Source organism: Saimiri boliviensis, chromosome 21, assembly GCF_048565385.1.
Source record: "Saimiri boliviensis isolate mSaiBol1 chromosome 21, mSaiBol1.pri, whole genome shotgun sequence".
Classification (NCBI taxonomy): Eukaryota; Metazoa; Chordata; class Mammalia; order Primates; family Cebidae; genus Saimiri; species Saimiri boliviensis.
In genome coordinates, this window is record NC_133469.1 from 23,993,418 (window position 1) to 24,018,808 (window position 25,391).

The 25,391-nt window shown below is 45.1% G+C and overlaps 1 pseudogene; it reads right to left on the reverse strand.

Annotated features, from left to right (window-relative positions):
• Window positions 1-438: 438 nt before the first annotated feature.
• LOC120361065 (protein DBF4 homolog A pseudogene) lies at window positions 439-24,467 on the reverse strand (annotated as a pseudogene).
• Between the last annotated feature and the right edge of the window lie 924 nt (window positions 24,468-25,391).

Consider the following 25,391-nt stretch of genomic DNA (forward strand, 5'->3'; position numbering starts at 1 on the left):
GTTTTATTTATTTATTTATTTATTTATTTAAATATTTGAGACAGCCTTCTACTCTGTCATCCAGGCTGGAGGGCAGTGGCACAGTCACAACTCACTGCAGCCTCGACCTCCTAGGCTCAGGTGATCCTCCCACCTCAGCCTCCTGATTAGGTAGGACTACAGGTTCCTGCTACTGCATCTGGCTGATTTTTACTTTTTTGTTTGTTTGTTTGTAAAGATGGGTTGTTGTCCAGACTGGTCTTGAACTCCTGGACTCAAAGAACCCACCTGCCTTGGCCTCTCAAAGTGCTTGGATTACAGGCATGAGCCACTGTACCCAGCCTCATGGGGTATCACTTTTGTAGCACACTATTAACTGCACGAGTCACAGACCTGGCCCAAATTCAGAAGGAAGGAAAATAGACTGTCCCTCTCAATGACATCTCAGTGAGACCAGTAGCAAAAAATCTTCAGCCATTTTTAATTTACCACGGGTACTATTTTCCAAGATAGGGTATACACCTTAAATCAGTTGTTGTTACGTAACACTGCTGTGTCTTCACTTGGTGTAAGGGATGGAAAATAGAGACGGCACCACCTTCTTCATGATCCTTTGTGACTCACTTGAAATTTATGCTCTGGTCTCTGCAATTTCAAGCTCTACATGTTAAGAGGTCCCGGCTTCCAGAAGGAAGTTCAGCGGGCCTAAGAGTCTCTTGCACTTTCGGCTATTGCTGCTGCCTGATCAATTTTATTTCTGGTGCCAAGAAACTATTCAGAAGAGAAAAATTCACAACCTGCAGGGAAAATTGTCTCTGATTATCAGTGGGATTTTGGCCTGCTGCCACACAATATAGCAGGCGTCCCCAAACTACGGCCCAGAGGCCGCATGCAGCCCCCTGAGGCCATTTACCCGGCCCCCCGCCGCACTTCAGGAAGGGGCACCTCTTTCATTGGTGGTCAATGAGAGGAGCACAGTATGTGGTGGCCCTCCAACGGTCTGAGGGACAGTGAACTGGCCCCCTGTGTAAAAAGTTTGGGGACGCTTGCAATATAGCATAGGGAAGAATCTACTTGGTGCTCAGTGATCCGGTGCTTTCTCAAATGAAACAAACTTCATGTGAAAAACAAGTTGATCTGTGCAGTGGAAGGGATTAACTTTAGTGAATACTGTGGTGCTTTGCCAATATCCTTTCTTAGAAATGATTTACCCACCACCTGGCTGCTGGTGGCTCCCAGCTGCACCCCGTTCTATCATCATCGTTCACTATGCTGGTGAAGGACAAATGCCCCACCCTAAGTAGCACAAGGTAGCTGAACACGTGACACTTGCACTAGACAGATGTCATCAACAGCAGTTTGTGAGTGACATACTCATGGCCTGGGGAAGAGGACACCATGCACCACGCAGGGCCACACGAGGGGGCACTCAGGAATAGAGTAAAGCGGAGGGACACAGAGGCAGGCTTTACAGGAACAAGGGGGTGTGGTGGCCTCTGGTGCCTGTGGGAGGATGTGGTTGGATTGTTTGTGTTACGGGCTGGCAGGGGATGGAGACACGAGGTTGTGGACTGATGGGCGACACTGGTTCAGTTGACAGGGGAACAAGCCAGCAGGGGAACTCATGGGGCTCCTTTGGGGCCTAGAAGCCTCAAAGATGTTGAAGCACACTTGAAAATTGTTCTTCACATATGTCGGTGTTTTCAATATTCACATCCACTCTAATTAAAGGAAGATTTGCCATTCCAATAAATGCAGTCCACAGGTCAGTTCTGGGGAGGAGACCCCTAAAATGCAATGAACATTGTATTGTCTCTCCAAGGAACTGTAGTCAAAAGGCCACAAAAACCAAAATGAAATCTTTCTACCATGCCACTTTATAACCAGGAAGGAGATTAGGGGTCATGACCATTTAGAAGGAAGATAAAGATACATGCAGTAGGAATAGTATACAATAATTCATTAAAATCACTTTTTTTTTTTTTTTTTTTTTTTGAGACAGAGTTTCGCTCTTGTTACCCAGGCTGGAGTGCAATGGCGCGATCTCGGCTCACCGCAACCTCCGCCTCCTGGGTTCAGGCAATTCTCCTGCCTCAGCCTCCTGAGTAGCTGGGATTACAGGCACGCGCCACCATGCCCAGCTAATTTTTGTATTTTTAGTAGAGATGGGGTTTCACCTTGTTGACCAGGATGGTCTCGATCTCTTGACCTGGTGATCCACCCGCCTCGGCCTCCCAAAGTGCTGGAATTATAGGCGTGAGCCACCGCACCTGGCCCTGAGTTTTTTTTCTTGTAGTTGCTTGTGTCTGTGAATTCTGTTTCAGTGGAAAGGACCTACATTAAGCCTTAACCTGGTGTCTTGGTAATTGACCCAATGAGATTTGGATTTGACTGGGAGATTAGATGATCCACTAAATATGATGAACAAATAAAGGTAACTTTTCTTTGGGAGGCTGAGGTGGGAAATCACAAGGTCAGGAGTTCAAAACCAGCCTGGTCAACATGGGGAAACCCTGACTCTACTAAAAATACAAAAATTAGCTGGGCAGGGTGACACACATCTGTAATCTCAGCTACTTGGGAGGCTGAGGTAGGAGAATTGCTTGAACCCAGGAGGTGGAGGTTTCAGTGAGCTAAGATCACACCATTGCATCCCAGCCTGGGTGACAAAGCAAGACTCTGTCTCAAAAAAAAAAAAAAAAAAGTAACTTTCTTTTCAACATTTCATTCACCATGTGAAAGGCTGTGGCCCTGGCGTTCGAGGAGCCCCTTGTCTGAAGCAGCTGTTGCTCATGAACAGGCAGATTCTCTGCACAGCAGCCCTCATTCCTAGAGGGAAGCCTTGTCATTGCTGTGAAGGAAAATGTTTAATGCTGAAACCAGGGGCCACTTAGGCTTTTCCAGACTTGGCCTTTCTGAGATACTGTAATTAAATTGAAGAGGTAGTTATTAAACTAGGAAATCATATCTTCCTATATTATCAGACTTAATTGGCTCCTGCTGTTATTAATCCACATGAATATGGTCTTTTTGCTAAAGCACACTTTCCCTGGATGCTGAACGTGGAGCCTTACTGTTTCGGGAATGGCTTGGCAGAATTCCTCTTTGGAAATTGGTGAAGATGGGTGAAATGTAGATCCAGGAAGGTGGAGGGTCCCCAAAAATAAAAAGGTGCCCTCAGAAAACTATGCACTTAGTGTCATTATATACAATGGGCAGCACACACAGGCCCCAGCTCTTCTTCATGAAGGACAAGTGGGGAGGATCCCCAGAGACGGTGCACACTCATCTACTGGGCCAGCAGCCTCTCCCCTGCTCTCTCTGCCTTCCTTATCATCCACATTCATTTTTATGATGCAAGACATACTGGCTTTGTTCTTTGACCTCATTTCATTCTGGATTTTTCAAGCTGGATATAACTGGTTTTACCCTTTCAATTTGAAAAGTTTATTCTATAAACTGAAATAATTGTTGCTACATTTTTCTTAGATGTTTAAAATGGTAGTCAGCTGCTTTGTAAACAGAGCATAGAAAAAAAAGGTGGGGATAAGGATGCTTGTTTTTAACCTTATCATGTTTGTCTGATCTCTGGGTTCTAGGGGGTGTGGAAAAGGAAAGTGCTGTAAACTGAATGGCACAGTTACAGAAGACTTAGACCTCAATGACGAGCCCTGGAGTGTGAACGCTTTGGCGAAGAATATACAGAGCAAAAGTTTATGATCAAGGTAAGGATTTACAAACGGATAGTTTCCATTAGTTTTGTTTTTTAATTTAATCTTCTATAAAATTAGAAGTAGCATTCTTTAAATTGAAAATGGAATGGACTTTATTTTTTCCTAGTACTGCTGCTCTAGCTGTAGAACCATGAGTAGGTGGGGGATGAAATGAATATCAAAGAGAAACTAATAAAGAAATCGAACCTTAAAAGTAGTTTCAGAAGAAGTAGTTGTTTAATAAAATTTTCAGATTTTTGAACTTATATAGGAGCATAATTAATTAGAGAACCTATTTTTAGCACCTGCCTTTTACCACTGTATTGATTAGTCAGTGTGGCAAAGCAATCTTAACCTCCAAACCCCCCACTCCCAGGACAAAAAATGTTATGAGGGAAAGTACATCCAAAAACCCAACCACAATTCGCTATTCGAAAACCATTTTGCAGAGATGTTAGCATTTCTGAAGCCTAATTTTGAGATATTCTGGGGGCATTTCCAAATTTCCATTAGATTCACTGTATTAGAGTTCTAGATCATGCCTCTGTATTCAGGCATTTGATGGTGGTAAATTTTAAGAATTCAATAGAGTATCACTCCCGGAATTTATCTAGATTTGGCCGGTCTGCAGAAATAGCCAAATGAGGCCAGGGTTGATCCCACCCAGTGCCACAGAACTTACTTCTAAATATTAATTGCCACTTGCTGAAATTTGCCTTCCATAGGATATTTACCCTCTTTCCCTCATGCTATTACTGAACAACTCTCTTATTTCCTGCCCCTACTCCCCAGTATCACCCTCCAAATGAGGGATCAATTTTAGGGCCAGAACTGAGGTCCCTTGACTTCCACTCTAAGCAATACCCTAAAAAGACCCTCATTTTTCCTGTACTTTGCACATAACACATTTAGTGAGTAGTTACTTGCAGGATTCACGGCCATTTGTTTTAGATTGTCAAGAAAAGAAAACTTCTTTTATTTAGACTTCTTAATGCCATGCAGTAAAGCAAACACACAAAGACACTGAATGCCTGCGTGCTCTTCCACCGGAGGGGGGCTGTTGAGAACTCCCTGGGACCACCAAAGAAGACTCAGTCAGTGCTGTCCAGCAGGAGGCCGAGGGCCTCGGGAATAAGTTTTTCCACTGTGAACCCAAAATATCTGACATATTTATGGGTCTCCATAAATTTGGAAAGTTTATTTTGCCAAAGTTATGGATGTGACACACCCTCAGGAAGTTTTGAGGACATGTGCCTAGGATGGTTGGGGTACAGCCTGCTTTTATACGTTTTAGGGAGATGTGAGCCATCAATCAATGTGTGTTAAGACGTGTCTTGATTTTGTCCAGAAAGGCGGGACAACTCAAAGCGTGGGAGGGGGCTTCCAGGTCATAAGTAGATAAGACAAATGCTTGCATTCTTTTGAGTCTCTGATTAACCTTTTTTTGAATACACAATTTGCATGTGTAAATTGTGTACTTGGTAGGTCCAGAAGGGCTCCCAGTGGCCTTTCTCTGGATTAGTTATGCCTTTGGCGCCACATCTTTTCACCCACCTTGTGTTTTTTTGTTTGTTGGTTGGTTTGTTTTTTTGAGACAAAGTCTCGTTCTGTTGCCCAGGCTGGAGTGCAGTGGCGTGATCTCAGCTCACTGCAACCTCTGCCTCCCAGGTTCAAGCCATTCTCCTGCCTCAGCCTCCCAAGTAGCTGGGACTACAGGCTCCTACCACCACGCCCAGCTAATTTTTTGTATTTTTAGTAGAGACAGCGTTTCACAGTGTTAGCCAGGATGGTCTCGATCTCCTGACCTCATGATCCACCTGCCTGGGCCTCCCAAAGTGCTGGGATTACGGGTATGAGCCACTGCACCTGACCTGACCCACCTTGTCTTATGAATCTTCTATGCCAGGCCACAGAGGTGGCTGAAGAACTGGAGCTAAGGACCCAGATGTGAATGTACACTCACAATTGGCCAGCAGCATCACCGAGCATGTGCAATGACATCAGAAAAGAGAGACATGGGGAGCGGGCAGTATGGAAACACACTGCTCAAATCATCTCGAGAGAACAAGTGAAGCTTCATAACTTGGGTAATGACTAATAAGATGATGATGGCCATTGTGTATTGTATCCCTACTCTGAGCTACATGCTTTAAACAAATCTTTGATTCTTAACAGACTCTCTGGGGGTGACAGGTTGTATTTCCATTTTTCAGATGAAAAAAACTGAAGTTCGGAAAAAGAAAAGCGAACATCCAGTGTCACAGAGCATGGATTTAAATTCAGAATTTCTAACCAGTCTAGGCTTTTTACACTAATCAAAAGTGAGAAGCGAATATATATATGAGATAATCCCAGCACTTTGGGAGGCTGAGGCTGAGGTGGGAGGATTGCCAGAAGACAAGAGTTGGAGATCAGCCTGGGCAAAATGGGCAACATAGTGAGGTCCTGTCTGTACAGAAAAAATAAAAAGCCAGTTGCCATGCTGTGTACCTATACTGCCAGCTACTCCAGAGGCTGAGGCAGATTGGAATTCAAGGCTGCAGTGAGCTGTGATTGCACCACTGCATTCCAGCCTGAGTGACGGAATGAGACGCCTTGTGTGGAGATTGATGTGATGTAACTGGCCTCCTAGCCTAGCCCTAGCGAGCGGGAGTGGAGGGGATGGCTGGGAGGGAAAGAGAGTAGTTGGGAAGCCCATCAGCCCAATCCAGGCAGGAGAGAGCAGGGCCCGGCTGAGGCTTCAGAGTGAGGATGGAGAGAGGCAGACTGGGGTGCTGCTTAGAGGGTGAGCCGTTGTGAGCAGAGATGCAAGCATGCGCAGTGGAGTCTTTCGCCAGGGTGGGAACAGGTGGATCAGGTGAGACTCATGTGCGGGAACCCACAGGACTCGTGTCTCCCTGTGTGTGTGGAGTGAGGGAGAGACCTTGGGGATGAGTCCTGCGCTTCTAACAGGGAGAGCACCTGACTGGCGCCTTTGGATGAGACACAGGACCTTCTAGTTCTAGAGTAGCAGAGTGTGGGGGAGAAGATGCAGGGTGAGCCTGGATTTCCACCCAGTAAGTGAGGGACCTGTGGGTTGTCCAAGGAGCGCAGCTGGGAAGTGGTTTTGTGTGTGGGTCTGAAGCTGCATCTAAGGTGCAGTATCCCAGGGGGAGCTGATGTGACAGGCCCAGATGCGACTGCCCACGGAGTGTGCACACTGATGAGAGTGGAGGGCAGGGAGGCTCCTACCCCTGAGCTTTCCGAAGGTCTGAGAGAAGATCAGAAGCCTGAGTAGAAACCTTTAGGTCATTAGAAAGAAACCAGAAAACCAAGAAAATTGCAATGTAACAATTCTCCAAAATACAATATTTCAAAAGCTAAATTAGAAAAAGATACTCAGCCTCTAATTTCTACAATGAAAATGTTTCATGGGATGTGGCTGCATTTTAGCATATTTAATAAATCTGTTGTGATGTGGGCGAGCCCCCCTCCAAAGGCATCGCTCCTAAAGTCTATGAAAGGAGGTGGGGTGTAAGAAGTCATCTTCTCCTTCGTCGGGACCCACACCCCTCATTCCACAGCCCCTTCTTCTTCTTCCCAGGGGTGAACTCCACTCTCTCTCCATCCTCACTCTGAAGCCTCAGCAGGGCCCTGCTCTCTCCTGCCTGATGGGAAGCCCCTTGCAGAGGGCGCTTGTGATGCTGCACATAGTGTTTGTGCAGTTCCCACAAGATTGGTCCTGATGAACTTCATCTGGGGTCACATTGTCCCTCAGGTGTCCCACCGTGGCCTCCACGCTGCTTGATCTGGTCAGGCTGTCACCACAAGACCTGGTTAACCTCATCTGAGGTCACCCTCTCCCACAGGGGTCCCATCATGGCCTCCACGCTGCTTGGTCTGGTCAGGTTGTCCCCATAACATCTGGTCCGGATGAACATCATCTGGGGTCTCATTCTCCCTCAGGTGTCTCACCATGGCCTCCACGCTGCTTGGTCTGGTCAGGCTGTCCCCATAACATCTGGTCCGGATGAACATCATCTGGGGTCTCGTTCTCCCTCAGGTGTCCCACCGTGGCCTCCACGCTGCTTGGTCTGGTCAGGCTGTCCCCACAAGACCTGGTTAACCTCATCTGAGGTCACCCTCTCTCACAGGTGTCCCATCATGGCCTCCACGCTGCTTGGTCTGGTCAGGCTGTCCCCATAACATCTGGTCTGGATGAACATCATCTAGGGTCTCATTCTCCCTCAGGTGTCTCACCATGGCCTCCACGCTGCTTAGTCTGGTCAGGCTGTCCCCATAACATCTGGTCCGGATGAACATCATCTGAGGTCACCCTCTCCCACGGGTGTCCCATCATGGCCTCCACGCTGCTTGGTCTGGTCAGGCTGTCCCCATAACATCTGGTCCGGATGAACATCATCTGAGGTCACCCTCTCCCACGGGTGTCCCATCATGGCCTCCACGCTGCTTGGTCTGGTCAGGCTGTCCCCATAACATCTGGTCCGGATGAACATCATCTGAGGTCACCCTCTCCCACAGGTGTCCCACCGTGGCCTCCATGCTGCTTGGTCTGGTCAGGCTGTCCCCATAACATCTGGTCCGGATGAACATCATCTGAGGTCACCCTCTCCCACGGGTGTCCCATCATGGCCTCCACGCTGCTTGGTCTGGTCAGGCTGTCCCCATAACATCTGGTCCGGATGAACATCATCTGAGGTCACCCTCTCCCACAGGTGTCCCACCGTGGCCTCCACGCTGCTTGGTCTGGTCAGGCTGTCCCCATAACATCTGATCCGGATGAACATCATCTGGGGTCTCGTTCTCCCTCAGGTGTCCCACCGTGACGTCCACGCTGCTTAGTCTGGTCAGGCTGTCCCCATAACATCTGGTCCGGATGAACATCATCTGGGGTCTCGTTCTCCCTCAGGTGTCCCACCGTGGCCTCCACGCTGCTTGTTCTGGTCAGGAGCACTCGAGCGCCCCCTTGCTGCCCGCCTGCTCCGCGCCTTCTGCCAACTCCAGGCAACGGCATCCTATGCTTTCTCCAGGCGATGTCCCTGTGGCACCATCCTGCTGGAGTAGATCTTGTTCTGATTGTCCATCCACCCCTCCCCACTCCCACTTCTCAGGATCTGATTTCACACCCCACCCCCTTCCAGTGCTCAACTCACCTGCCCGGGCTTCTGAGCACCTGCGTCGTCACTGCCCCTGCAGAGGACCTAGAAAGGACTCACCACCAGTGGCCAACCCGGGAGGCAATGGACATAGGACTGGATCTCAGCTTGGCCAGTCATTCCCTGAAAGAAATTTTGTAAGGAGTCAGAAACCTCTCCGGCTTAAAAGCAGACATCCAGAATCCAAACTTTGTATCTGTCTCAGGAAACGGGGTTTTCGATGTGAGAGAACATTTTGGCCAATGTGGCAGTATCACCAATGTGATAACATAGATGGAATGGCTTTTTCCCATTCTAAGTAAATGGTGACTTTAGAGGTTTTTTTAAAAATATTTTATTGTTGTAAAATATTCGTAATATAAAATTTACCATCTTAGGCATTTTTAAGTAGTACACAATACCGTTAAGTATGTACACATTGCATGAAACCTGTCCAAGAACATCTTCACGCACATGAAACGACTCTGCATCTCCCTGTCCCTGCAGCCCCTGCAGCCCCCATCTTACCTTTTGTTTCTGTGAATGACTCTAGATACTTTATATAATATCATTTACTTTAAAAGATCCAAAAGTATGCCCAGGATGGGGGGATTAGCCAAACAAGTTTAGTGAGCCCCTAAACACCAACTTTAAAGCCTGTGCTCTTCTCCACCATATGTTCATTCATTCATTCTGGACACCATGTGCTGCGGGGTGCGTTTGAGTGTCTGGGAGACAGTGTTGAATGTTTTTCTATTGGATTGGTTGTTTATTAGTTTGTTGAAGTTCTTTTTTTTTTTTTTTTTTTTTTTTGAGACGGAGTTTCGCTCTTGTTACCCAGGCTGGAGTGCAATGGTGCGATCTCGGCTCACCGCAACCTCCGCCTCCTGGGCTCAGGCAATTCTCCTGCCTCAGCCTCCTATGAAGTTCTTTATTGAGAATCGTCTGTGCTACAAATATATTTTCTGTGTGGCTTGCTGTTTTAGTCTCTTAATGCTGTCTTTTTCACACTGAAACCTTAAATGTGGTCAGATATATTAATCTTTCCCTTTATGGTTATTGCTTCTTCACTGCCACTTACGGTATCTTTTCCTAATTTGATGTCCTGAAGATATTTTTTCTGTTATCTTATAGATCAGTGCCATCCAATAAAAATAGGAAGTGAGACACGTATTATCTATCTACACTAAATACTGTCTATCTAGACTCAGTATCATCCAGTAACCACATCAAGAGAGAAAAAGGAATCTGATAAAGCTAATTTTAATATTTTATTTAGCTCAGTATATCCAAAGTATCATTTCAAAGTTTCAATATAAAAATGGAAACATTTGACATTGTTTTTCCTACTATTTAAAATTCCAGTGCAAGTTCTACACTTAATAGCACACCTCCAGTGTCCAGTAGCCATGAATGGGCAGAGCAATCGTGGAATAGTTACTGCTTTTGCCCTTCCGCATTTAGACCCTTGTTCCACCTGACATTGATTTTTGAGTGTAGTGTGGTTGGAATCCAGCTTGATTGTTTTTTCCAAATGAGTATCCAATTGACCCAGCACCAATTTCTTGAAAAGACAGTCCTGTCCCCACCGTTCCGCTCTGCTGCTGTAGTCTTAAAGTGCCCGCGTATGTGGGAGTCTCCTTCTCTCTCTGTTCTGTGTCATTTGTCTACTTGCCTATGCTTTCCCCACTCCGACACTATCTTAATTACTATCATTTTCCTGATGAGTTCTGATATCTGGTGGGAAGAATGTCTTAGGAGAGTGTTGGCTAACCTTGGTTTTTTGCATTTCCATGTAAATTTTAACTGTCAAGTTCTCAAAAATACAGCGGGATTGTGATTGAGATTCTGTTGAATCTAGATAACCATCGGAGGAGAGCCCTTTTTTAAGCATCATCGGTTCATGTGCTGCAGGCATTTGGGTGGGATCTGGACATGCTCTTGCCTTCCAGACTCTGCTCTCTTCCCCATTGTGAGGTAGAAGTAGCTGATGAGAGAGGCTCAGGCCACAGCGCTGTGGTGAGAGCACAGTGGAGGCCCTGCCCCTACTGCAGGAAACGCTTCCCAAGGACAGAAAGTCCCTGCCATGGTTCTGGAATCCTAGGGTAAATACAAATGAATCCTGGGATAAACAAGACCCCAAAAACATGAACAAAACCAAAACTGAGTCTCCATCTATCTATAGCAGGACCTTGTGCCCTGTGAGCCGTCAGGGGTCATGGTTCTTGCACTCACCTTAACCCAGGGCAGGACTTGACCTTCTAGAGAACAGGTGAGGTGCTTCCCACTCCTCACTCCCCTCTACCTTCTCTGTCACCGGCCCTGTGGTTTGCTCTGTGGCTACAGACCGACTTCCATGGAGAAGCCCAGGACACATGGAGAAGCTCAGGCAGGCTGGCTGATCAGGCAGGGGAGGAAAGGCCCATACTGTTTGGAGAAAGAAAATTGTTAAAGGCGTCTCTGGTCTCTGAAGAGGATTGAGAAGATGGGAATGAAGGCAAAATATGGATAGCAGTAAGGTGACCAGGCCCTGGCTGTGGAAAGGGCTCCTGTGACTTACTCAGGATGAATGCTGGGTTGCCATCACGCTTGCCTTTCCTTTGTCCACCGGGTCAGGCTGCTGGGAATCTGCGGTCTCGGCCATCCTGAACTGCCCCAGAACTGTCCCAGGAGCAGGAAAACCATCTCCAAGATGAGATTTGTGGACTCTCAGGTCCAGTTGGGGATGGTAGGGTTGGGGGCTGGGGACTAGAAAGAAGCAAGGCTAGGAGGGAGGAGTAGGGGAATAGTGACGGGAAAGAGTTCTGGGACCACGGCTCTGGGAAGCAGGGCTAGCAGGAGGGGTAGGGGAGTAGACAAAGGAGTTACAGGAAGGAGATCTGAGACCACGGTTCTGGGAAGCAGGGCTAGCAGGAGGGGTAGGGGAGTAGACAAAGGAGTTACAGGAAGGAGATCTGAGACCACGGTTCTGGGAAGCAGGGCTAGCAGGAGGAGTAGGGGAATAGACAGGTGAGTAATTGGAAAGAGTTCTGGGACGACATAGGGAATCAGAGCTAGAAGAAGAGGAAAAACGAAAGGAGTCACAGGAAGGAGTTCTGGAACTACAGCGCTGGGAATCAGCGCTAGGAGGAGTAGGGGAATAGACAGGTGAGTAATTGGAAAGAATTCTGGGACCACCGAATTGGGAAATGTCATGAATAGAAGGACAGGGCTTGCAGCGTTTTAGGTTAGGATAGCGGGGAGGGCGGGCATGAGCCACAGAGGAGTGGCAGCCAGGGTGGGAAACAGAAGAATCTACATTATTCTGGAGAGGAGGAAGAGGACTGGCAGGTCGGGGAGAAAGAGGCCTGGCAGGTGGAGGAGAAAGAGGCCTGGCAGGTGGAGGAACAATAGGGGGTAAGCGGGTTGGCTTACAAGAGCGGGTTGGATTAGGAGGGCGGGGTGTATTAGGAGGGTGTGGCGGAAAACCAGTTAGGGAGCGGGAAGGAAATTTAGAAATCGGAGGGAGCTTTCTTGTCATTTCTTCAGTGAGGATTCTAGTTAGCCACTTGTCCCAATGAGTCCAAATGAGTAACTGCGGTGTGCCCAGAGCTGCTCCGGCATTTATCTCATGCCCACCGCTCGCATCACACCGTGTCAGAATGCCCATTATGATTCCTATGTGCCCCGCCCTTTTGGTCTAGGGAGAGCGCCCCACCCCCACCAACCAGGGAAAGGGGCCCAGTCTCTAGGTTTAAGAGTGATCACGGCAAATAGCAAAGAGAAGAAATGGGGGCTGTAGTATCCACCCCCGTTCTGGGGGTACCATGTAGTTAGGCCCCTCAGTAGGCAAAGTTTGGTCAAAGGGCCAAGATGGAGTTAGGGGCTTGGGGCCTAGGAGAGTGGTTCTGAAGCAGGACTTGGGAAGATGGGAAGTCAGTGCCCCAGTCTTTCACTTAGTACATTTTTCAAAGCACTTCCACATCATTTCTATCGCTGCATGAATACCTGTGATTAGAGGAGAGATGCTGTATTCACTGGATAAATGAGGACACTGAAGGCCAGAGAGGAAGCTGCCAGAGGCAGTGGGTGACAAAGCAAGTGGGACTAGAACTTGGGCCAATGGAGGGGCAGGTGGGAAGGAGCACAGAATAGCCCAGAGTGCTGACCAGCGGCCTCACCTCCTGCTGACTCTCTGGACAGGGTCCTGCAGGGGGCGCTTCAGAGCACAACTTTACTTTCTGTAGTGACCTCTCAGGCCCTGTGCCCCTGTGGTTATGCCTTACTCTTAATAGGGCCAATGCTGGCAGGAGGACTCCATACTCCTGGACACCTAATGACTAGGTTTGGACTGGCTCACTAGCTGAGATGTCTGACTCCACGTGGGATGGCTAAGGAGGCCGCTCCTGCACCCTTCTCCATTCTTTGGTCTGATGGAGCAACCCTCTCTACTGAACATTCCTGGTTTCTGTGATCACCATCCAAACCCTAAGCCCCTTTGTTCTCCTGTTCTCTCCTGCACTCTTATCACTATATTCTGAATTTTCTCCCTTGGCCCAGCACCCCTTTCCTCCCACACTGCACGAAATGTTCAGTTGTCCTCTCTGGAAGTCCATCCAGCTGCATGACAAGCACATGTCCTGATTGCCTTTGGCTACTCTGTCAGTGACAGTTCCCTGCATCTCTTGGCTATAACTGTAACCTGGATTTCCCTTGAGGGCATTGCTTCCCTTATGTCTCAAGTAGAGAATATACGTTCTCTCACACTCCGAAGTACTTGAGGTGGGAATGTGGCTTATAGATTCTCCTTCCTCCTTCCAATTGCTTGGAAATGAGTCTTTCTCTCTTCCCATTAGAAAATCTCTTGCTCCTTAGAAACATGTGCTACTCACCCCCACTGCCAGTTCCCTGGCACTGCCACCTTCAGATCTATCGAAGATTTTCAGTGAAAACTTTCACACTTCTCCTAAAGTCTTACACTTGAGTTCATCATCCTGACTGACTTCAGTGTCCATTTAAATGGCCTGATTCAATGCTATGGCCTCTGCTTTTCCTGACTTTTGTTGTTGTTGTTACTTTAAGGAAGTCTTATGTATTTTTAAAAGTTGTAATTGATATGTGCATATCTGTAGGATACAGCGTGATGTCTCTCCACATGCCGCATTGAGCAATAGTCAGATCAGGGTATTTTGCGGATCTGTCACCTCGGCACTTAGCATTTCCTTGTGGTGAGAAAAGTCTTTGCTTTAGTTATTGTGAAAATTTTCTCACATATTCTGAACATTAACGCTCTTTGTTATATACAAGGTTTGCATTTTGTCACCAAAGTCCATCACCTACTTTCTAGTCCTTTTCATCACCCAAGAATTATCCCATTTCCCAAATCAGTGATTCGGACATGCTGTTCTGACCACTACCTCCTGTCCTTAGAGTGTAATCACTCAACTGCTCTCACTTCACTGGGGCCTCAAGCCCACTCTTTTTTTTCCTTTCAATACAGGGTCTCACTTTGTCACCCAGGCTGGAGTACAGTGGTACAATCTCAGCTCACTCTAGCCTCAACCTCCAGAGCGCAAGTGATCCTCCCACCTCAGTCCTCCTGGTGGCTGGGTCTGTAGGCCCCGGGCCACCACACCTGGCTAATTTTTGTACTGTCCGTAGACATGGGTTTCACCATGTTTCCCAGGCTGGTCTCAAACTCCTGAGCTCAAGCAGTCTGCCTGCCTCTGTCTCCCAAAGTGCTAGGGTTACAGGCATGAGCCACCACACCCAGCCTAGCCCACTGACTCTTTCCTTTATTTTACTCTTCTGAAGAGAAGAACCCAACCTGGTTGATTCCAAGTATGTGCCTTCCCTGTGATGCTGAATGCTGCTGGACAAAATTTCATACAACCTAAAAATTTTCACAGGACCTGGAAGATTGAAACTAAATTAGTTATGTAACCTTTATACTCTATCCTAAATAATATCCGTAATACTCAATACCTATGAGAATTTTCATAGAAATATTGTGTATTAGAATAGAAAAATTAAAATAATCTAAAAGCTTATAAATAAAGGTAAGTTATACAGCCATACCGTACAATGTGAAAAAACATTTAGAAATACAAAAAATAAATAGACGTAGATATTTGAGGTGATATTGTGGCAACTGAAGATGGGGGTGGGTGAGTTATTAAGGTTGATAGTTGCTGGCAGGTTAGGTTTTTCTGCCTATCTAGATGGAACCGAAAAACTACGTATTATCACAGAAATGGCAAAGTCTCTAGAATCCGGGTTTGTTTTTTATTTTTTATTTTATTAAAGTTTATCTTAATAAATTGAAACCCTAGAAATATGTTGTGCCATGGTTTCGAGTCCAAAATTTAAACTACTTAGTGTGGAAAACCACAGGTAACCATTTAAGTTGGTTCTAGGACAGTGTCAACGCAGGTGTTAAGAGTATGCAAAGTGTATCGTTCTGTAGGAGCATGACCATAACCTAGGACACAGAACTTCCCACAGGAAAGCAGATACACAAGAACAGATTTACGTATAACTCACCAAGATTTTTATATAAGTAAAGGCAAATATAAGGATTTATAGTTTAAAAAAAAACATGATTCTAAAGAACAGATGGCAAAAAATACAGAATGAAAATTACTGTAATTGAAATAATAAAATCTAATGGACAGGATAAAGTAAGACTAGATACAACTTTCTGATGCCAGAATTAAACAAAGATCACTGAAATACTAACTTAGTGAACAGGATACACATGACATTAAATAACAAATTAAAGAGAGACAGAATACATTTGAGGAAACTATCAAGAGATAGCAGAAGGAGACAAAATAAATAAATAAATAAATGGTTAAGAGGTATGTAGAATAGCCGGGCGTGGTGGCTCAAGCCTGTATTCCCAGCACTTTGGGAGGCCGAGGCAGGTGGATCACGAGGTCGAGAGATCGAGACCATCCTGGTCCACATGGTGAAACCCCGTCTCTACTAAAAATACAAAAAATTAGCTGGGCATGGTGGCTCATGCCTGTAATCCCAGCTACTCAGGAGGCTGAGGCAGGAGAATTGCCTGAACCCAGGAGGCAGAGGTTGCGGTGAGCTGAGATCGCGCCATTGCACTCCAGCCTGGGTAACAAGAGCGAAACTCCGCCTCAAAAAGAAAAAAAAGAGGTATGTAGAATAGAATATAAAAATTTATCCTATGTCCATACAGAGTACAAGCATGAGAAACTAGAAAATGAAGAAGATAAAGCATTTAAAGTGATACTGGCTGAGTTCACTTAGAAATAAAAGAACTCATCTTCAGATTCAGGACACATAAGGATAGCAGAAAACATAAGAAATTCACATCTAGACAAAACAGTGCGGCTGTCAAACACTAAAGACAAAGAGCGGAACCAATAAAATAGGAAGATTATTTATTAAAATTAAACTAGAAGCAAACTTCATGAAAAAAAAACCACAAAAGACAAAACTGAGTGGAATCATATATTGAAAGGGTAGAGAGGAACGAACTGCCAATCTAGAATTTTATACCCAAATTGTCATTCAGAATTGAGTGCTCAGTAAAGACTTGTTCATCACTAAAGACCAAGTACTAAACAAAGACAGGATTTACTACTAATAAACCCTCATCAGAACAATCAAAGAATGAGAAGAAGGAATTTGATCCCAGGAGGATGAAAATGCAAGAAGCAAGGCTAGAGAGCAAGGGATTGAGCTCAGACTGGTAAATAGGAAGCCCCACTCAGAGTCTCAGCAAAACTTGGTGCATGCACACTGCTGCCAGTAAGACTAAGAAGACAATGGAAGAACACAGGAACCAGAAAGCGAAGCCACGTTCCTCTGCAGTGAAATTGCTTCCCTTACTGACACAGTACGACATGCCATTGTATCAGCTGAGGCAGAATGCTGGCTTGCCGTTGTCTTGCTTTCCTTTGTCCAGCAGGTCAGGACACTTGAGGTAAATCTGTTCTTGTGTATCTGCTGATTGTCAGTGGGGCTTTCCTGTGGGAAGTTCTGTGTCCTAGGTTATGGTCATGCTCCTACAGAACGATACACTTTGCATCTTAACACCTGCGTTGACACTGTCCTAGAACCAACTAAAATGGTTACCTGTGGTTTTCCACACTAAGTAGTTTAAATTTTGGACTCGAAACCATGGCACAACATATTTCTAGGGTTTCAATTTATTAAGATAAACTTTAATAAAATAAAAAATAAAAAACAAACCCGGATTTTAGAGACCTTGTCATTTCTGTGATAATACATAGTTTTTCAGTTCCATCTAGATAGGCAAAAAAACCTAACCTGCCAGCAACTATCAACCTTAATAACTCACCCACCCCCATCTTCAGTTGCCACAATATCACCTCAAATATCTACGTCTATTTATTTTTTGTATTTCTAAATGTTTTTTCACATTGTACGGTATGGCTGTATAACTTACCTTTATTTATAAGCTTTTAGATTATTTTAATTTTTCTATTCTAATACACAGTATTTCTATGAAAATTCTCATAGGTATTGAGTATTACGGATATTATTTAGGATAGAGTATAAAGGTTACATAACTAATTTAGTTTCAATCTTCCAGGTCCTGTGAAAATTTTTAGGTTGTATGAAATTTTGTCCAGCAGCATTCAGCATCACAGGGAAGGCACATACTTGGAATCAACCAGGTTGGGTTCTTCTCTTCAGAAGAGTAAAATAAAGGAAAGAGTCAGTGGGCTAGGCTGGGTGTGGTGGCTCATGCCTGTAACCCCAGCACTTTGGGAGACAGAGGCAGGCAGACTGCTTGAGCTCAGGAGTTTGAGACCAGCCTGGGAAACATGGTGAAACCCATGTCTACGGACAGTACAAAAATTAGCCAGGTGTGGTGGCCTGGGGCCTACAGACCCAGCCACCAGGAGGACTGAGGTGGGAGGATCACTTGCGCTCTGGAGGTTGAGGCTAGAGTGAGCTGAGATTGTACCACTGTACTCCAGCCTGGGTGACAAAGTGAGACCCTGTATTGAAACGAAAAAAAAGAGTGGGCTTGAGGCCCCAGTGAAGTGAGAGCAGTTGAGTGATTACACTCTAAGGACAGGAGGTAGTGGTCAGAACAGCATGTCCGAATCACTGATTTGGGAAATGGGATAATTCTTGGGTGATGAAAAGGACTAGAAAGTAGGTGATGGACTTTGGTGACAAAATGCAAACCTTGTATATAACAAAGAGCGTTAATGTTCAGAATATGTGAGAAAATTTTCACAATAACTAAAGCAAAGACTTTTCTCACCACAAGGAAATGCTAAGTGCCGAGGTGACAGATCCGCAAAATACCCTGATCTGACTATTGCTCAATGCGGCATGTGGAGAAACATCACGCTGTATCCTACAGATATGCACATATCAATTACAACTTTTAAAAATACATAAGACTTCCTTAAAGTAACAACAACAACAAAAGTCAGGAAAAGCAGAGGCCATAGCATTGAATCAGGCCATTTAAATGGACACTGAAGCCAGTCAGGATGATGAACTCAATTATAAGACTTTAGGAAGCTGGGCGCGGTGGCTCAAGCCTGTAATCCCAGCACTTTGGGAGGCTGAGGCGGGTGGATCACGAGGTCGAGAGATCGAGACCATCCTGGTCAACATGGTGAAACCCCGTCTCTACTAAAGATACAAAAAATTAGCTGGGCATGGTGGCGCGTGCCTGTAATCCCAACTACTCAGGAGGCTGAGGCAGGAGAATTGCCTGAACCCGGGAGGCGGAGGTTGCGGTGAGCCGAGATCGCGCCATTGCACTCCAGCCTGGGTAACAAGAGTGAAACTCTGTCTCAAAAAAAAAAAAAAAAAAAGAAAGAAAAAAAAAAAAAAGACTTTAGGAGAAGTGTGAAGTGTGAAAGTTTTCACTGAAAATCTTCGATAGATCTGAAGGTGGCAGTGCCAGGGAACTGGCAGTGGGGGTGAGTAGCACATGTTTCTAAGGAGCAAGAGATTTTCTAATGGGAAGAGAGAAAGACTCATTTCCAAGCAATTGGAAGGAGGAAGGAGAATCTATAAGCCACATTCCCACCTCAAGTACTTCGGAGTGTGAGAGAACGTATATTCTCTACTTGAGACATAAGGGAAGCAATGCCCTCAAGGGAAATCCAGGTTACAGTTATAGCCAAGAGATGCAGGGAACTGTCACTGACAGAGTAGCCAAAGGCAATCAGGACATGTGCTTGTCATGCAACTGGATGGACTTCCAGAGAGGACAACTGAACATTTCGTGCAGTGTGGGAGGAAAGGGGTGCTGGGCCAAGGGAGAAAATTCAGAATATAGTGATAAGAGTGCAGGAGAGAACAGGAGAACAAAGGGGCTTAGGGTTTGGATGGTGATCACAGAAACCAGGAATGTTCAGTAGAGAGGGTTGCTCCATCAGACCAAAGAATGGAGAAGGGTGCAGGAGCGGCCTCCTTAGCCATCCCACGTGGAGTCAGACATCTCAGCTAGTGAGCCAGTCCAAACCTAGTCATTAGGTGTCCAGGAGTGTGGAGTCCTCCTGCCAGCATTGGCCCTATTAAGAGTAAGGCATAACCACAGGGGCACAGGGCCTGAGAGGTCACTACAGAAAGTAAAGTTGTGCTCTGAAGCGCCCCCTGCAGGACCCTGTCCAGAGAGTCAGCAGGAGGTGAGGCCGCTCGCTGGTCAGCGCTCTGGGCTATTCTGTGCTCCTTCCCACCTGCCCCTCCATTGGCCCAAGTTCTAGTCCCACTTGCTTTGTCACCCACTGCCTCTGGCAGCTTCCTCTCTGGCCTTCAGTGTCCTCATTTATCCAGTGAATACAGCATCTCTCCTCTAATCACAGGTATTCATGCAGCGATAGAAATGATGTGGAAGTGCTTTGAAAAATGTACTAAGTGAAAGACTGGGGCACTGACTTCCCATTTTCCCAAGTCCTGCTTCAGAACCACTCTCCTAGGCCCCAAGCCCCTAACTCCATCTTGGCCCTTTGACCAAACTTTGCCTACTGAGGGGCCTAACTACATGGTACCCCCAGAACGGGGGTGGATATTACAGCCCCCATTTCTTCTCTTTGCTATTTGCCGTGATCACTCTTAAACCTAGAGACTGGGCCCCTTTCCCTGGTTGGTGGGGGGGGGTGGGGCGCTCTCCCTAGACCAAAAGATGCGGGGCACATAGGAATCATAATGGGCATTCTGACACAGTGTGATGCGAGCGGTTGGCGTAGAGATCAATGCCGGAGCAGCTCTGGGCACACCCCAGTTACTCATTTGGACTCATTAGGACAAGTGACTAACTAGAATCCTCACTGAAGAAATGACAAGAAAGCTCCCTGCGATTTATCACCCTCCATCCCACCTGATACCACGCCTTCCTAATCCCTCCCACCGTCCTAATCCCTCCCACCGTCCTAATCCAACCTATTCTCCTAAACCAACCCACTTACCCGCTATTTCTCCACAGTCTGACAGGCCTCTTTCCCCTCCCAATAAGTATGTAGATTTTTCCGTTTTTTGCCCTAACTGTTATCCCATTGCGGCTCGTGCCCGCCTTCCCCACTATACTGCCCTAAAACTCCACCTGCCCTGCTCTTCTGTTGCTCGTGATGTACCAGCTATTTGCAAATGCTGTGGTTTCATAACTCTTTCTGGTTACTTCCCCACCTATGCCTCTAGCCCTCTGAAACCTGGTTTCAGAATTCTTTCTGGTGACTTCCCCACCTATGCCTCTAGCCCTCCTAAACCTGGTTCCAGAACTCTTTCCGGTGACTTCTCTACCTCTTCCCCTACTCCTCCTAACCCTGCTGGCCAACACCATGGTCTCAAAGTTCGTTCCTATGACTCCTTTATCTGTCCTCCTACTCCTCCTCCTAGCCCTGCTTCCCAAAGCCGTGGTCCCAGAACTCCTTCCCGTCACTCCTCTAGCTCTTCCCCCCCTCCTCCTTCTTGCCCTGTTTTCCAGCGCCGTGGTATCAGAATTCCTTCCCATGCCTCCCCTAGCCATTCCTCTCCCCGTTTTTAGTCCCCAGCCTCCAGCCCTCCCACCCCCCACCAGACCTGGCAGTTCACACATCTCATCTTGGGGGTGGTTTTCCTGCTCCTGGAGCAGTGCTGGTGCCGTTCAGGATGACCGGGACCATCTTCAGCAGCCTGACCTGCTGGACAAAGGAAAGCAAGACAACGGCAAGCCAGCGTTCTGCCTCAGTGAGTCCCGGGAGCCCTTTCCGCGGCCAGGTCCTGCTCACCTACCGCCATCCGTATTTTGCCTTCATTCCCATTGTCAATCCTCTTGGATTTCCTTTCTGTAAACATTCTGCTCCTTTCCTTCCCTGCCTGATCAGCCAGCCTGCCTGAGCTTCTACATGTGTCCTGGGCTTCTCCATGGAAGTCGGTCTGTAGCCACAGAGCAAACCACAGGGCCGGTGACAGAGAAGGTAGAGGGGAGTGAGGAGTGGGAAGCACCTCACCTCTTCTCTAGAAGGTCAAGTCCTGCCCTGGGTTAAGGTGAGTGCAAGAACCATGACCCCTGATGGCTCACAGGGCACAATGCCCTGCTATAGATAGATGGAGACTCAGTTTTGCTTTTGTTCATGTTTTTCGCGTCTTGTTTATTCCAGAATTTATTTGTATTTACCCTAGGATTCCAGAACCATGGCAGGGACTTTAGATATCTAGATTCAACAGAATCTCAATCAAAATCCCGCTATATTTTTGAGAACTTGACAACTAAAATGTATATGGAAATGCAAAAAGCCAAGGCTAACCAACACTCTCCTAAGAAGACATTTTTGCCTACGAGATATCAGAACTCATCATGAAAATTATGCAAATTAAGATAGTGTAGGAGTGGGGAAAGCATAGACAAATGGCACAGAATGAGAGCAGGAAGAGACCCCACACTGGTCTGCCCATGCGTGACTACTGAGCACTTGGGATGTGTTATTAAGTGTAGAATTTGCACTGGATTTTTTTTAAAGAATTATTTACCAAACCTGGGGCATATTAGATACTATCAATTTTAAACTTACATCTTTGAAATCAATTTTGAAGTGTTTCACACACATATAGAAACTGGCATGCAACGGCTGTCCTACGGTAAAAGTCACTTTATCAATAAACTGTTGCAAGGGTTCTCACCCAATGTTGAAAAATTATTTATCCTGAACATGAAAAGCTGTAACAAATTTAATTAATTACATAAAACTCATCACTTTTAGTTTTCCCCTTGCAGAGATCCAAATAAATGTACAAGTAACTAATATATCTGAGTCTTAACACAATCCTGGATCATCCCCATACCAAAACCAGATGCTTTTTAAATTTTAAACCCATCATCAGAGAACAAGAGAAAGTCATTTCATTTTACACAGAACAAAATTCACATGTGCCAGGAAAGACCCAAGAGAAACAAAACAAAACCCTGGTGCTGACACTGGTGTCCAGTGCCCCAGTTAAACAGCGGCCCAAAGGTCACTGCTCAAAAATAGAATAGTGGCTGAGTATCACTGCAATCAAATCTAAGAGGCTTTAACCCTTTGGCATCAGAAATCCAGACGTTTCCAATTATGTAAATGCATATGTGCCAGTGTGGAAAGAAAAACAGCCACCATTCACTAGGACACCCAGAAAATTGGCTTTAACGGACAATTAGAAGGTTAGGTAGAAACCCAATAACGGTTATTAGCTGCTTGTGTCATCAATTTAAGTGGAGGTGATTCAGTCCTAAGGCTTAGTGTTAAAATGCATGGGGCAAAATGTATGCTGAGTCATAGCTTTAAAGCAAAACAAGAAAACAAAGTATAAAACTACCCAGCCTGGCAGCATATGCGCAAGTCAGAGAGCTCTGCCATCAGGATGGACAGAAACTGTTAAGGTTCATACTGTTTTTTCTCAGAAGGACTCAACAAAAATGAATCTTTTTTTTTTTTTATGCAAAACACCAGTCACAAGTTTATTCTGTAATTTTTCTGTAACAGGCATTCAATTCTGTAGAAAACTGTAAACATTACTTTTTAATATTTACATTTGGTTCTATAAACAAAGTTGTAGAAAAAAAATCCTAAGAATTTCCATACATACGTATAAAAATTTCAAGAATATGATCCTTATCACTTCTGAAAAGTATGCATGTTTTAAAGTCTAAAAGCCAGTAAATGTAGAAGTTGAAGGTGAAGAGAAGAACATTGTCAACAGATTGTTTGAATTTTCCTCTTCCCAAATATCTAAAACATTGCATATACTACTGTTTTCAGAGTAGCTTGTGAAACCCAAAAATTCTGATTTCTCTTCACTAGTCTGAAACAAGTCTAGTAAAGACTGCACCGGTGAACTACAAATTTTGTTTTCTTCTTGGGTAATAAATTCAGTTCTTTTATCAAATTCAGCATTTGGTTCCAGATTTTCTTTTCTATTTCGTCCTAACAATATTTTCACTTTTCGATGTATTTTACCACAAGGTAAACTATCCATATTCTTGATGTCACATTTATTGGGTTCCTCAGGAGAAGTATGGGATGGAGCCTTTGCCTGAACAGTTAGGTGCTCTTGTGAACTGTTTATGGTTATCAGGCAAGAATCATGAGCAAATACTGAATGAAGGTCCTTTTCCTTGAGATCCTTTGCTGGAAAAAGCAAAGTATCTGAGTTTTGTTTTGGTTGAGATGCACTATCTGTATTGAAGTCAGAAACATGTGCAGATGTCTGTACATTACACTGATTGTGATCTACCCTTAGTACTTCCAAGTCATTTTCACTTAATGTGTGTTCAGAAATGTCAAGAACGCATTCCTGTTTGTTTTTATGTAGAGGTAGCTGTGTAAAATTCTGTCTTATGTCATTTCCAGCTGTATTTAACATAGAACATTTATTGGTCGTTTTCTCATTAAGCCCTCTCAATTCATTTGAAGGGTGGGGGTTAGGCTCTGAAATAAACACAGGCTTTTTTTCTGTTTCCTGGGTCTCTCTATACAGGAAATTCTGCTCCACTGCCTGTATATCATCTTTCCAGCAATCTTTCTGAGTATGTTGCAATTCCACTTTTTCTTTTTCTTCAGTCTTTTTCAGGGCATTTGCAGAAACAGGTGAAAGGGATCCAACATTGTATTTTATTCTTTTCTTTTTAGGTGTGTCCTTTTCACATTCCACAAAGTCAAAAACTAACTTAGATACAATATCATCAACAACTTGATAGCGGTTACTCTGTGCAAAGTTTCTGTGTTGCTCACTTAGAAGGTGAGTTTCTAGATCCTCGTATTTCTGCAAGCAACATTCACAATATCCTTTTTTCTTCTTCTCTTTCAACTGGAGTTGAACTGAGGTTCCACCATATTTATCACCATCCATTTGGATTCTTAGTTTCACCTGAGTTTGCTTTTGCATACTAGATGGCTTTTCTACATCAAATGGACTGCAGGGCTTCTGAATAGAATAATTTATAAAAGGCATATTGGTCAGCTGAAGATAAAATGGCCTATAACATTGGCTGATATCTTCTACTTTTACGAACGGCTTTTTGAGTCTTCCTGTTCTTGCTTTTTGTGCACCAGTACCAATTCTTTTCCCCCCATCTCTTACTGAAGTACTTGATTTCTTGAGTAAATACAACTCTTTTTTCTTTTGTTCAATGTAGTATCTTATGTCATCAATATGAAGAATTTTTACTCCCCATGATAAGGCATTTGATAATATACTATTTGAAGGAATAAAATCATGGTCCTTGATAGCTTTTTCAACTAACAATTTTCCTCTACTTAAACACACTGTGTCTGGTGACTTAAATGAACTTCCATCATGGCTGGGATGAGGTGAAGTGGTTTCTGCAGTATATGCAGATTCTGGACTTGGTACAGGAGATATTTGACCCAAGGTTTGTGCAAATTTAGCTTCCTTCTTATTTGAAATAAGATAACTGATATCTTTGCTGAGAAATTCTTCAACTCGCCCTCCCAGATCCTTAATGTCCTTTTGTAGTTTTTCAGATATGGTGACAGAAGGTAAATCAAGGTAAAATACTTTTCCCCAAAGTGGTTTATATTTGGATTTTTCTGGTCTGTTATCAGTTTTCAGATATTTCAAAGATGGTCTGTTTTTTTCATTTTTGATTTGGATTCCACCTGCCTGGAAATGTCCTTTACTGTGGATCCTCATGGCTCCGGAGTTCATGGCAGCCGCCCGGCACCTACATGCTGGGTTCGGAGAAAGTGTGGCGCCGGGTGGCCGCGAAAGCACGGCTTCCCCAGGCCAGTTGACAGGTGGGCTGCCTCTCTCCTTCCGCCACCTACGGCCTCCACGCAGTCAAAAATGAATCTTAAACCACAGAATGAGGAAATCCAAAGAATGCCAATTTGTGCTGATTTCCTCAACAAAGTGCCTTTTATTATGAAAATGAAAACAAGAAATAATAAAAACTATACTCCCATGTTTCACTTAACAGTGTTTGAGTTCCTGGAAGAACCTATATAATGGAGGCAGCTTTCACGTAAGAAAGTATGCCGATCAACTGTCAAATTTTCACTGTAACTTTCCTTCATCACACCCAGCTAATTTTTTGTATTTAGTAGAGACAGGATTTCACCACGTTGGTCAGGCT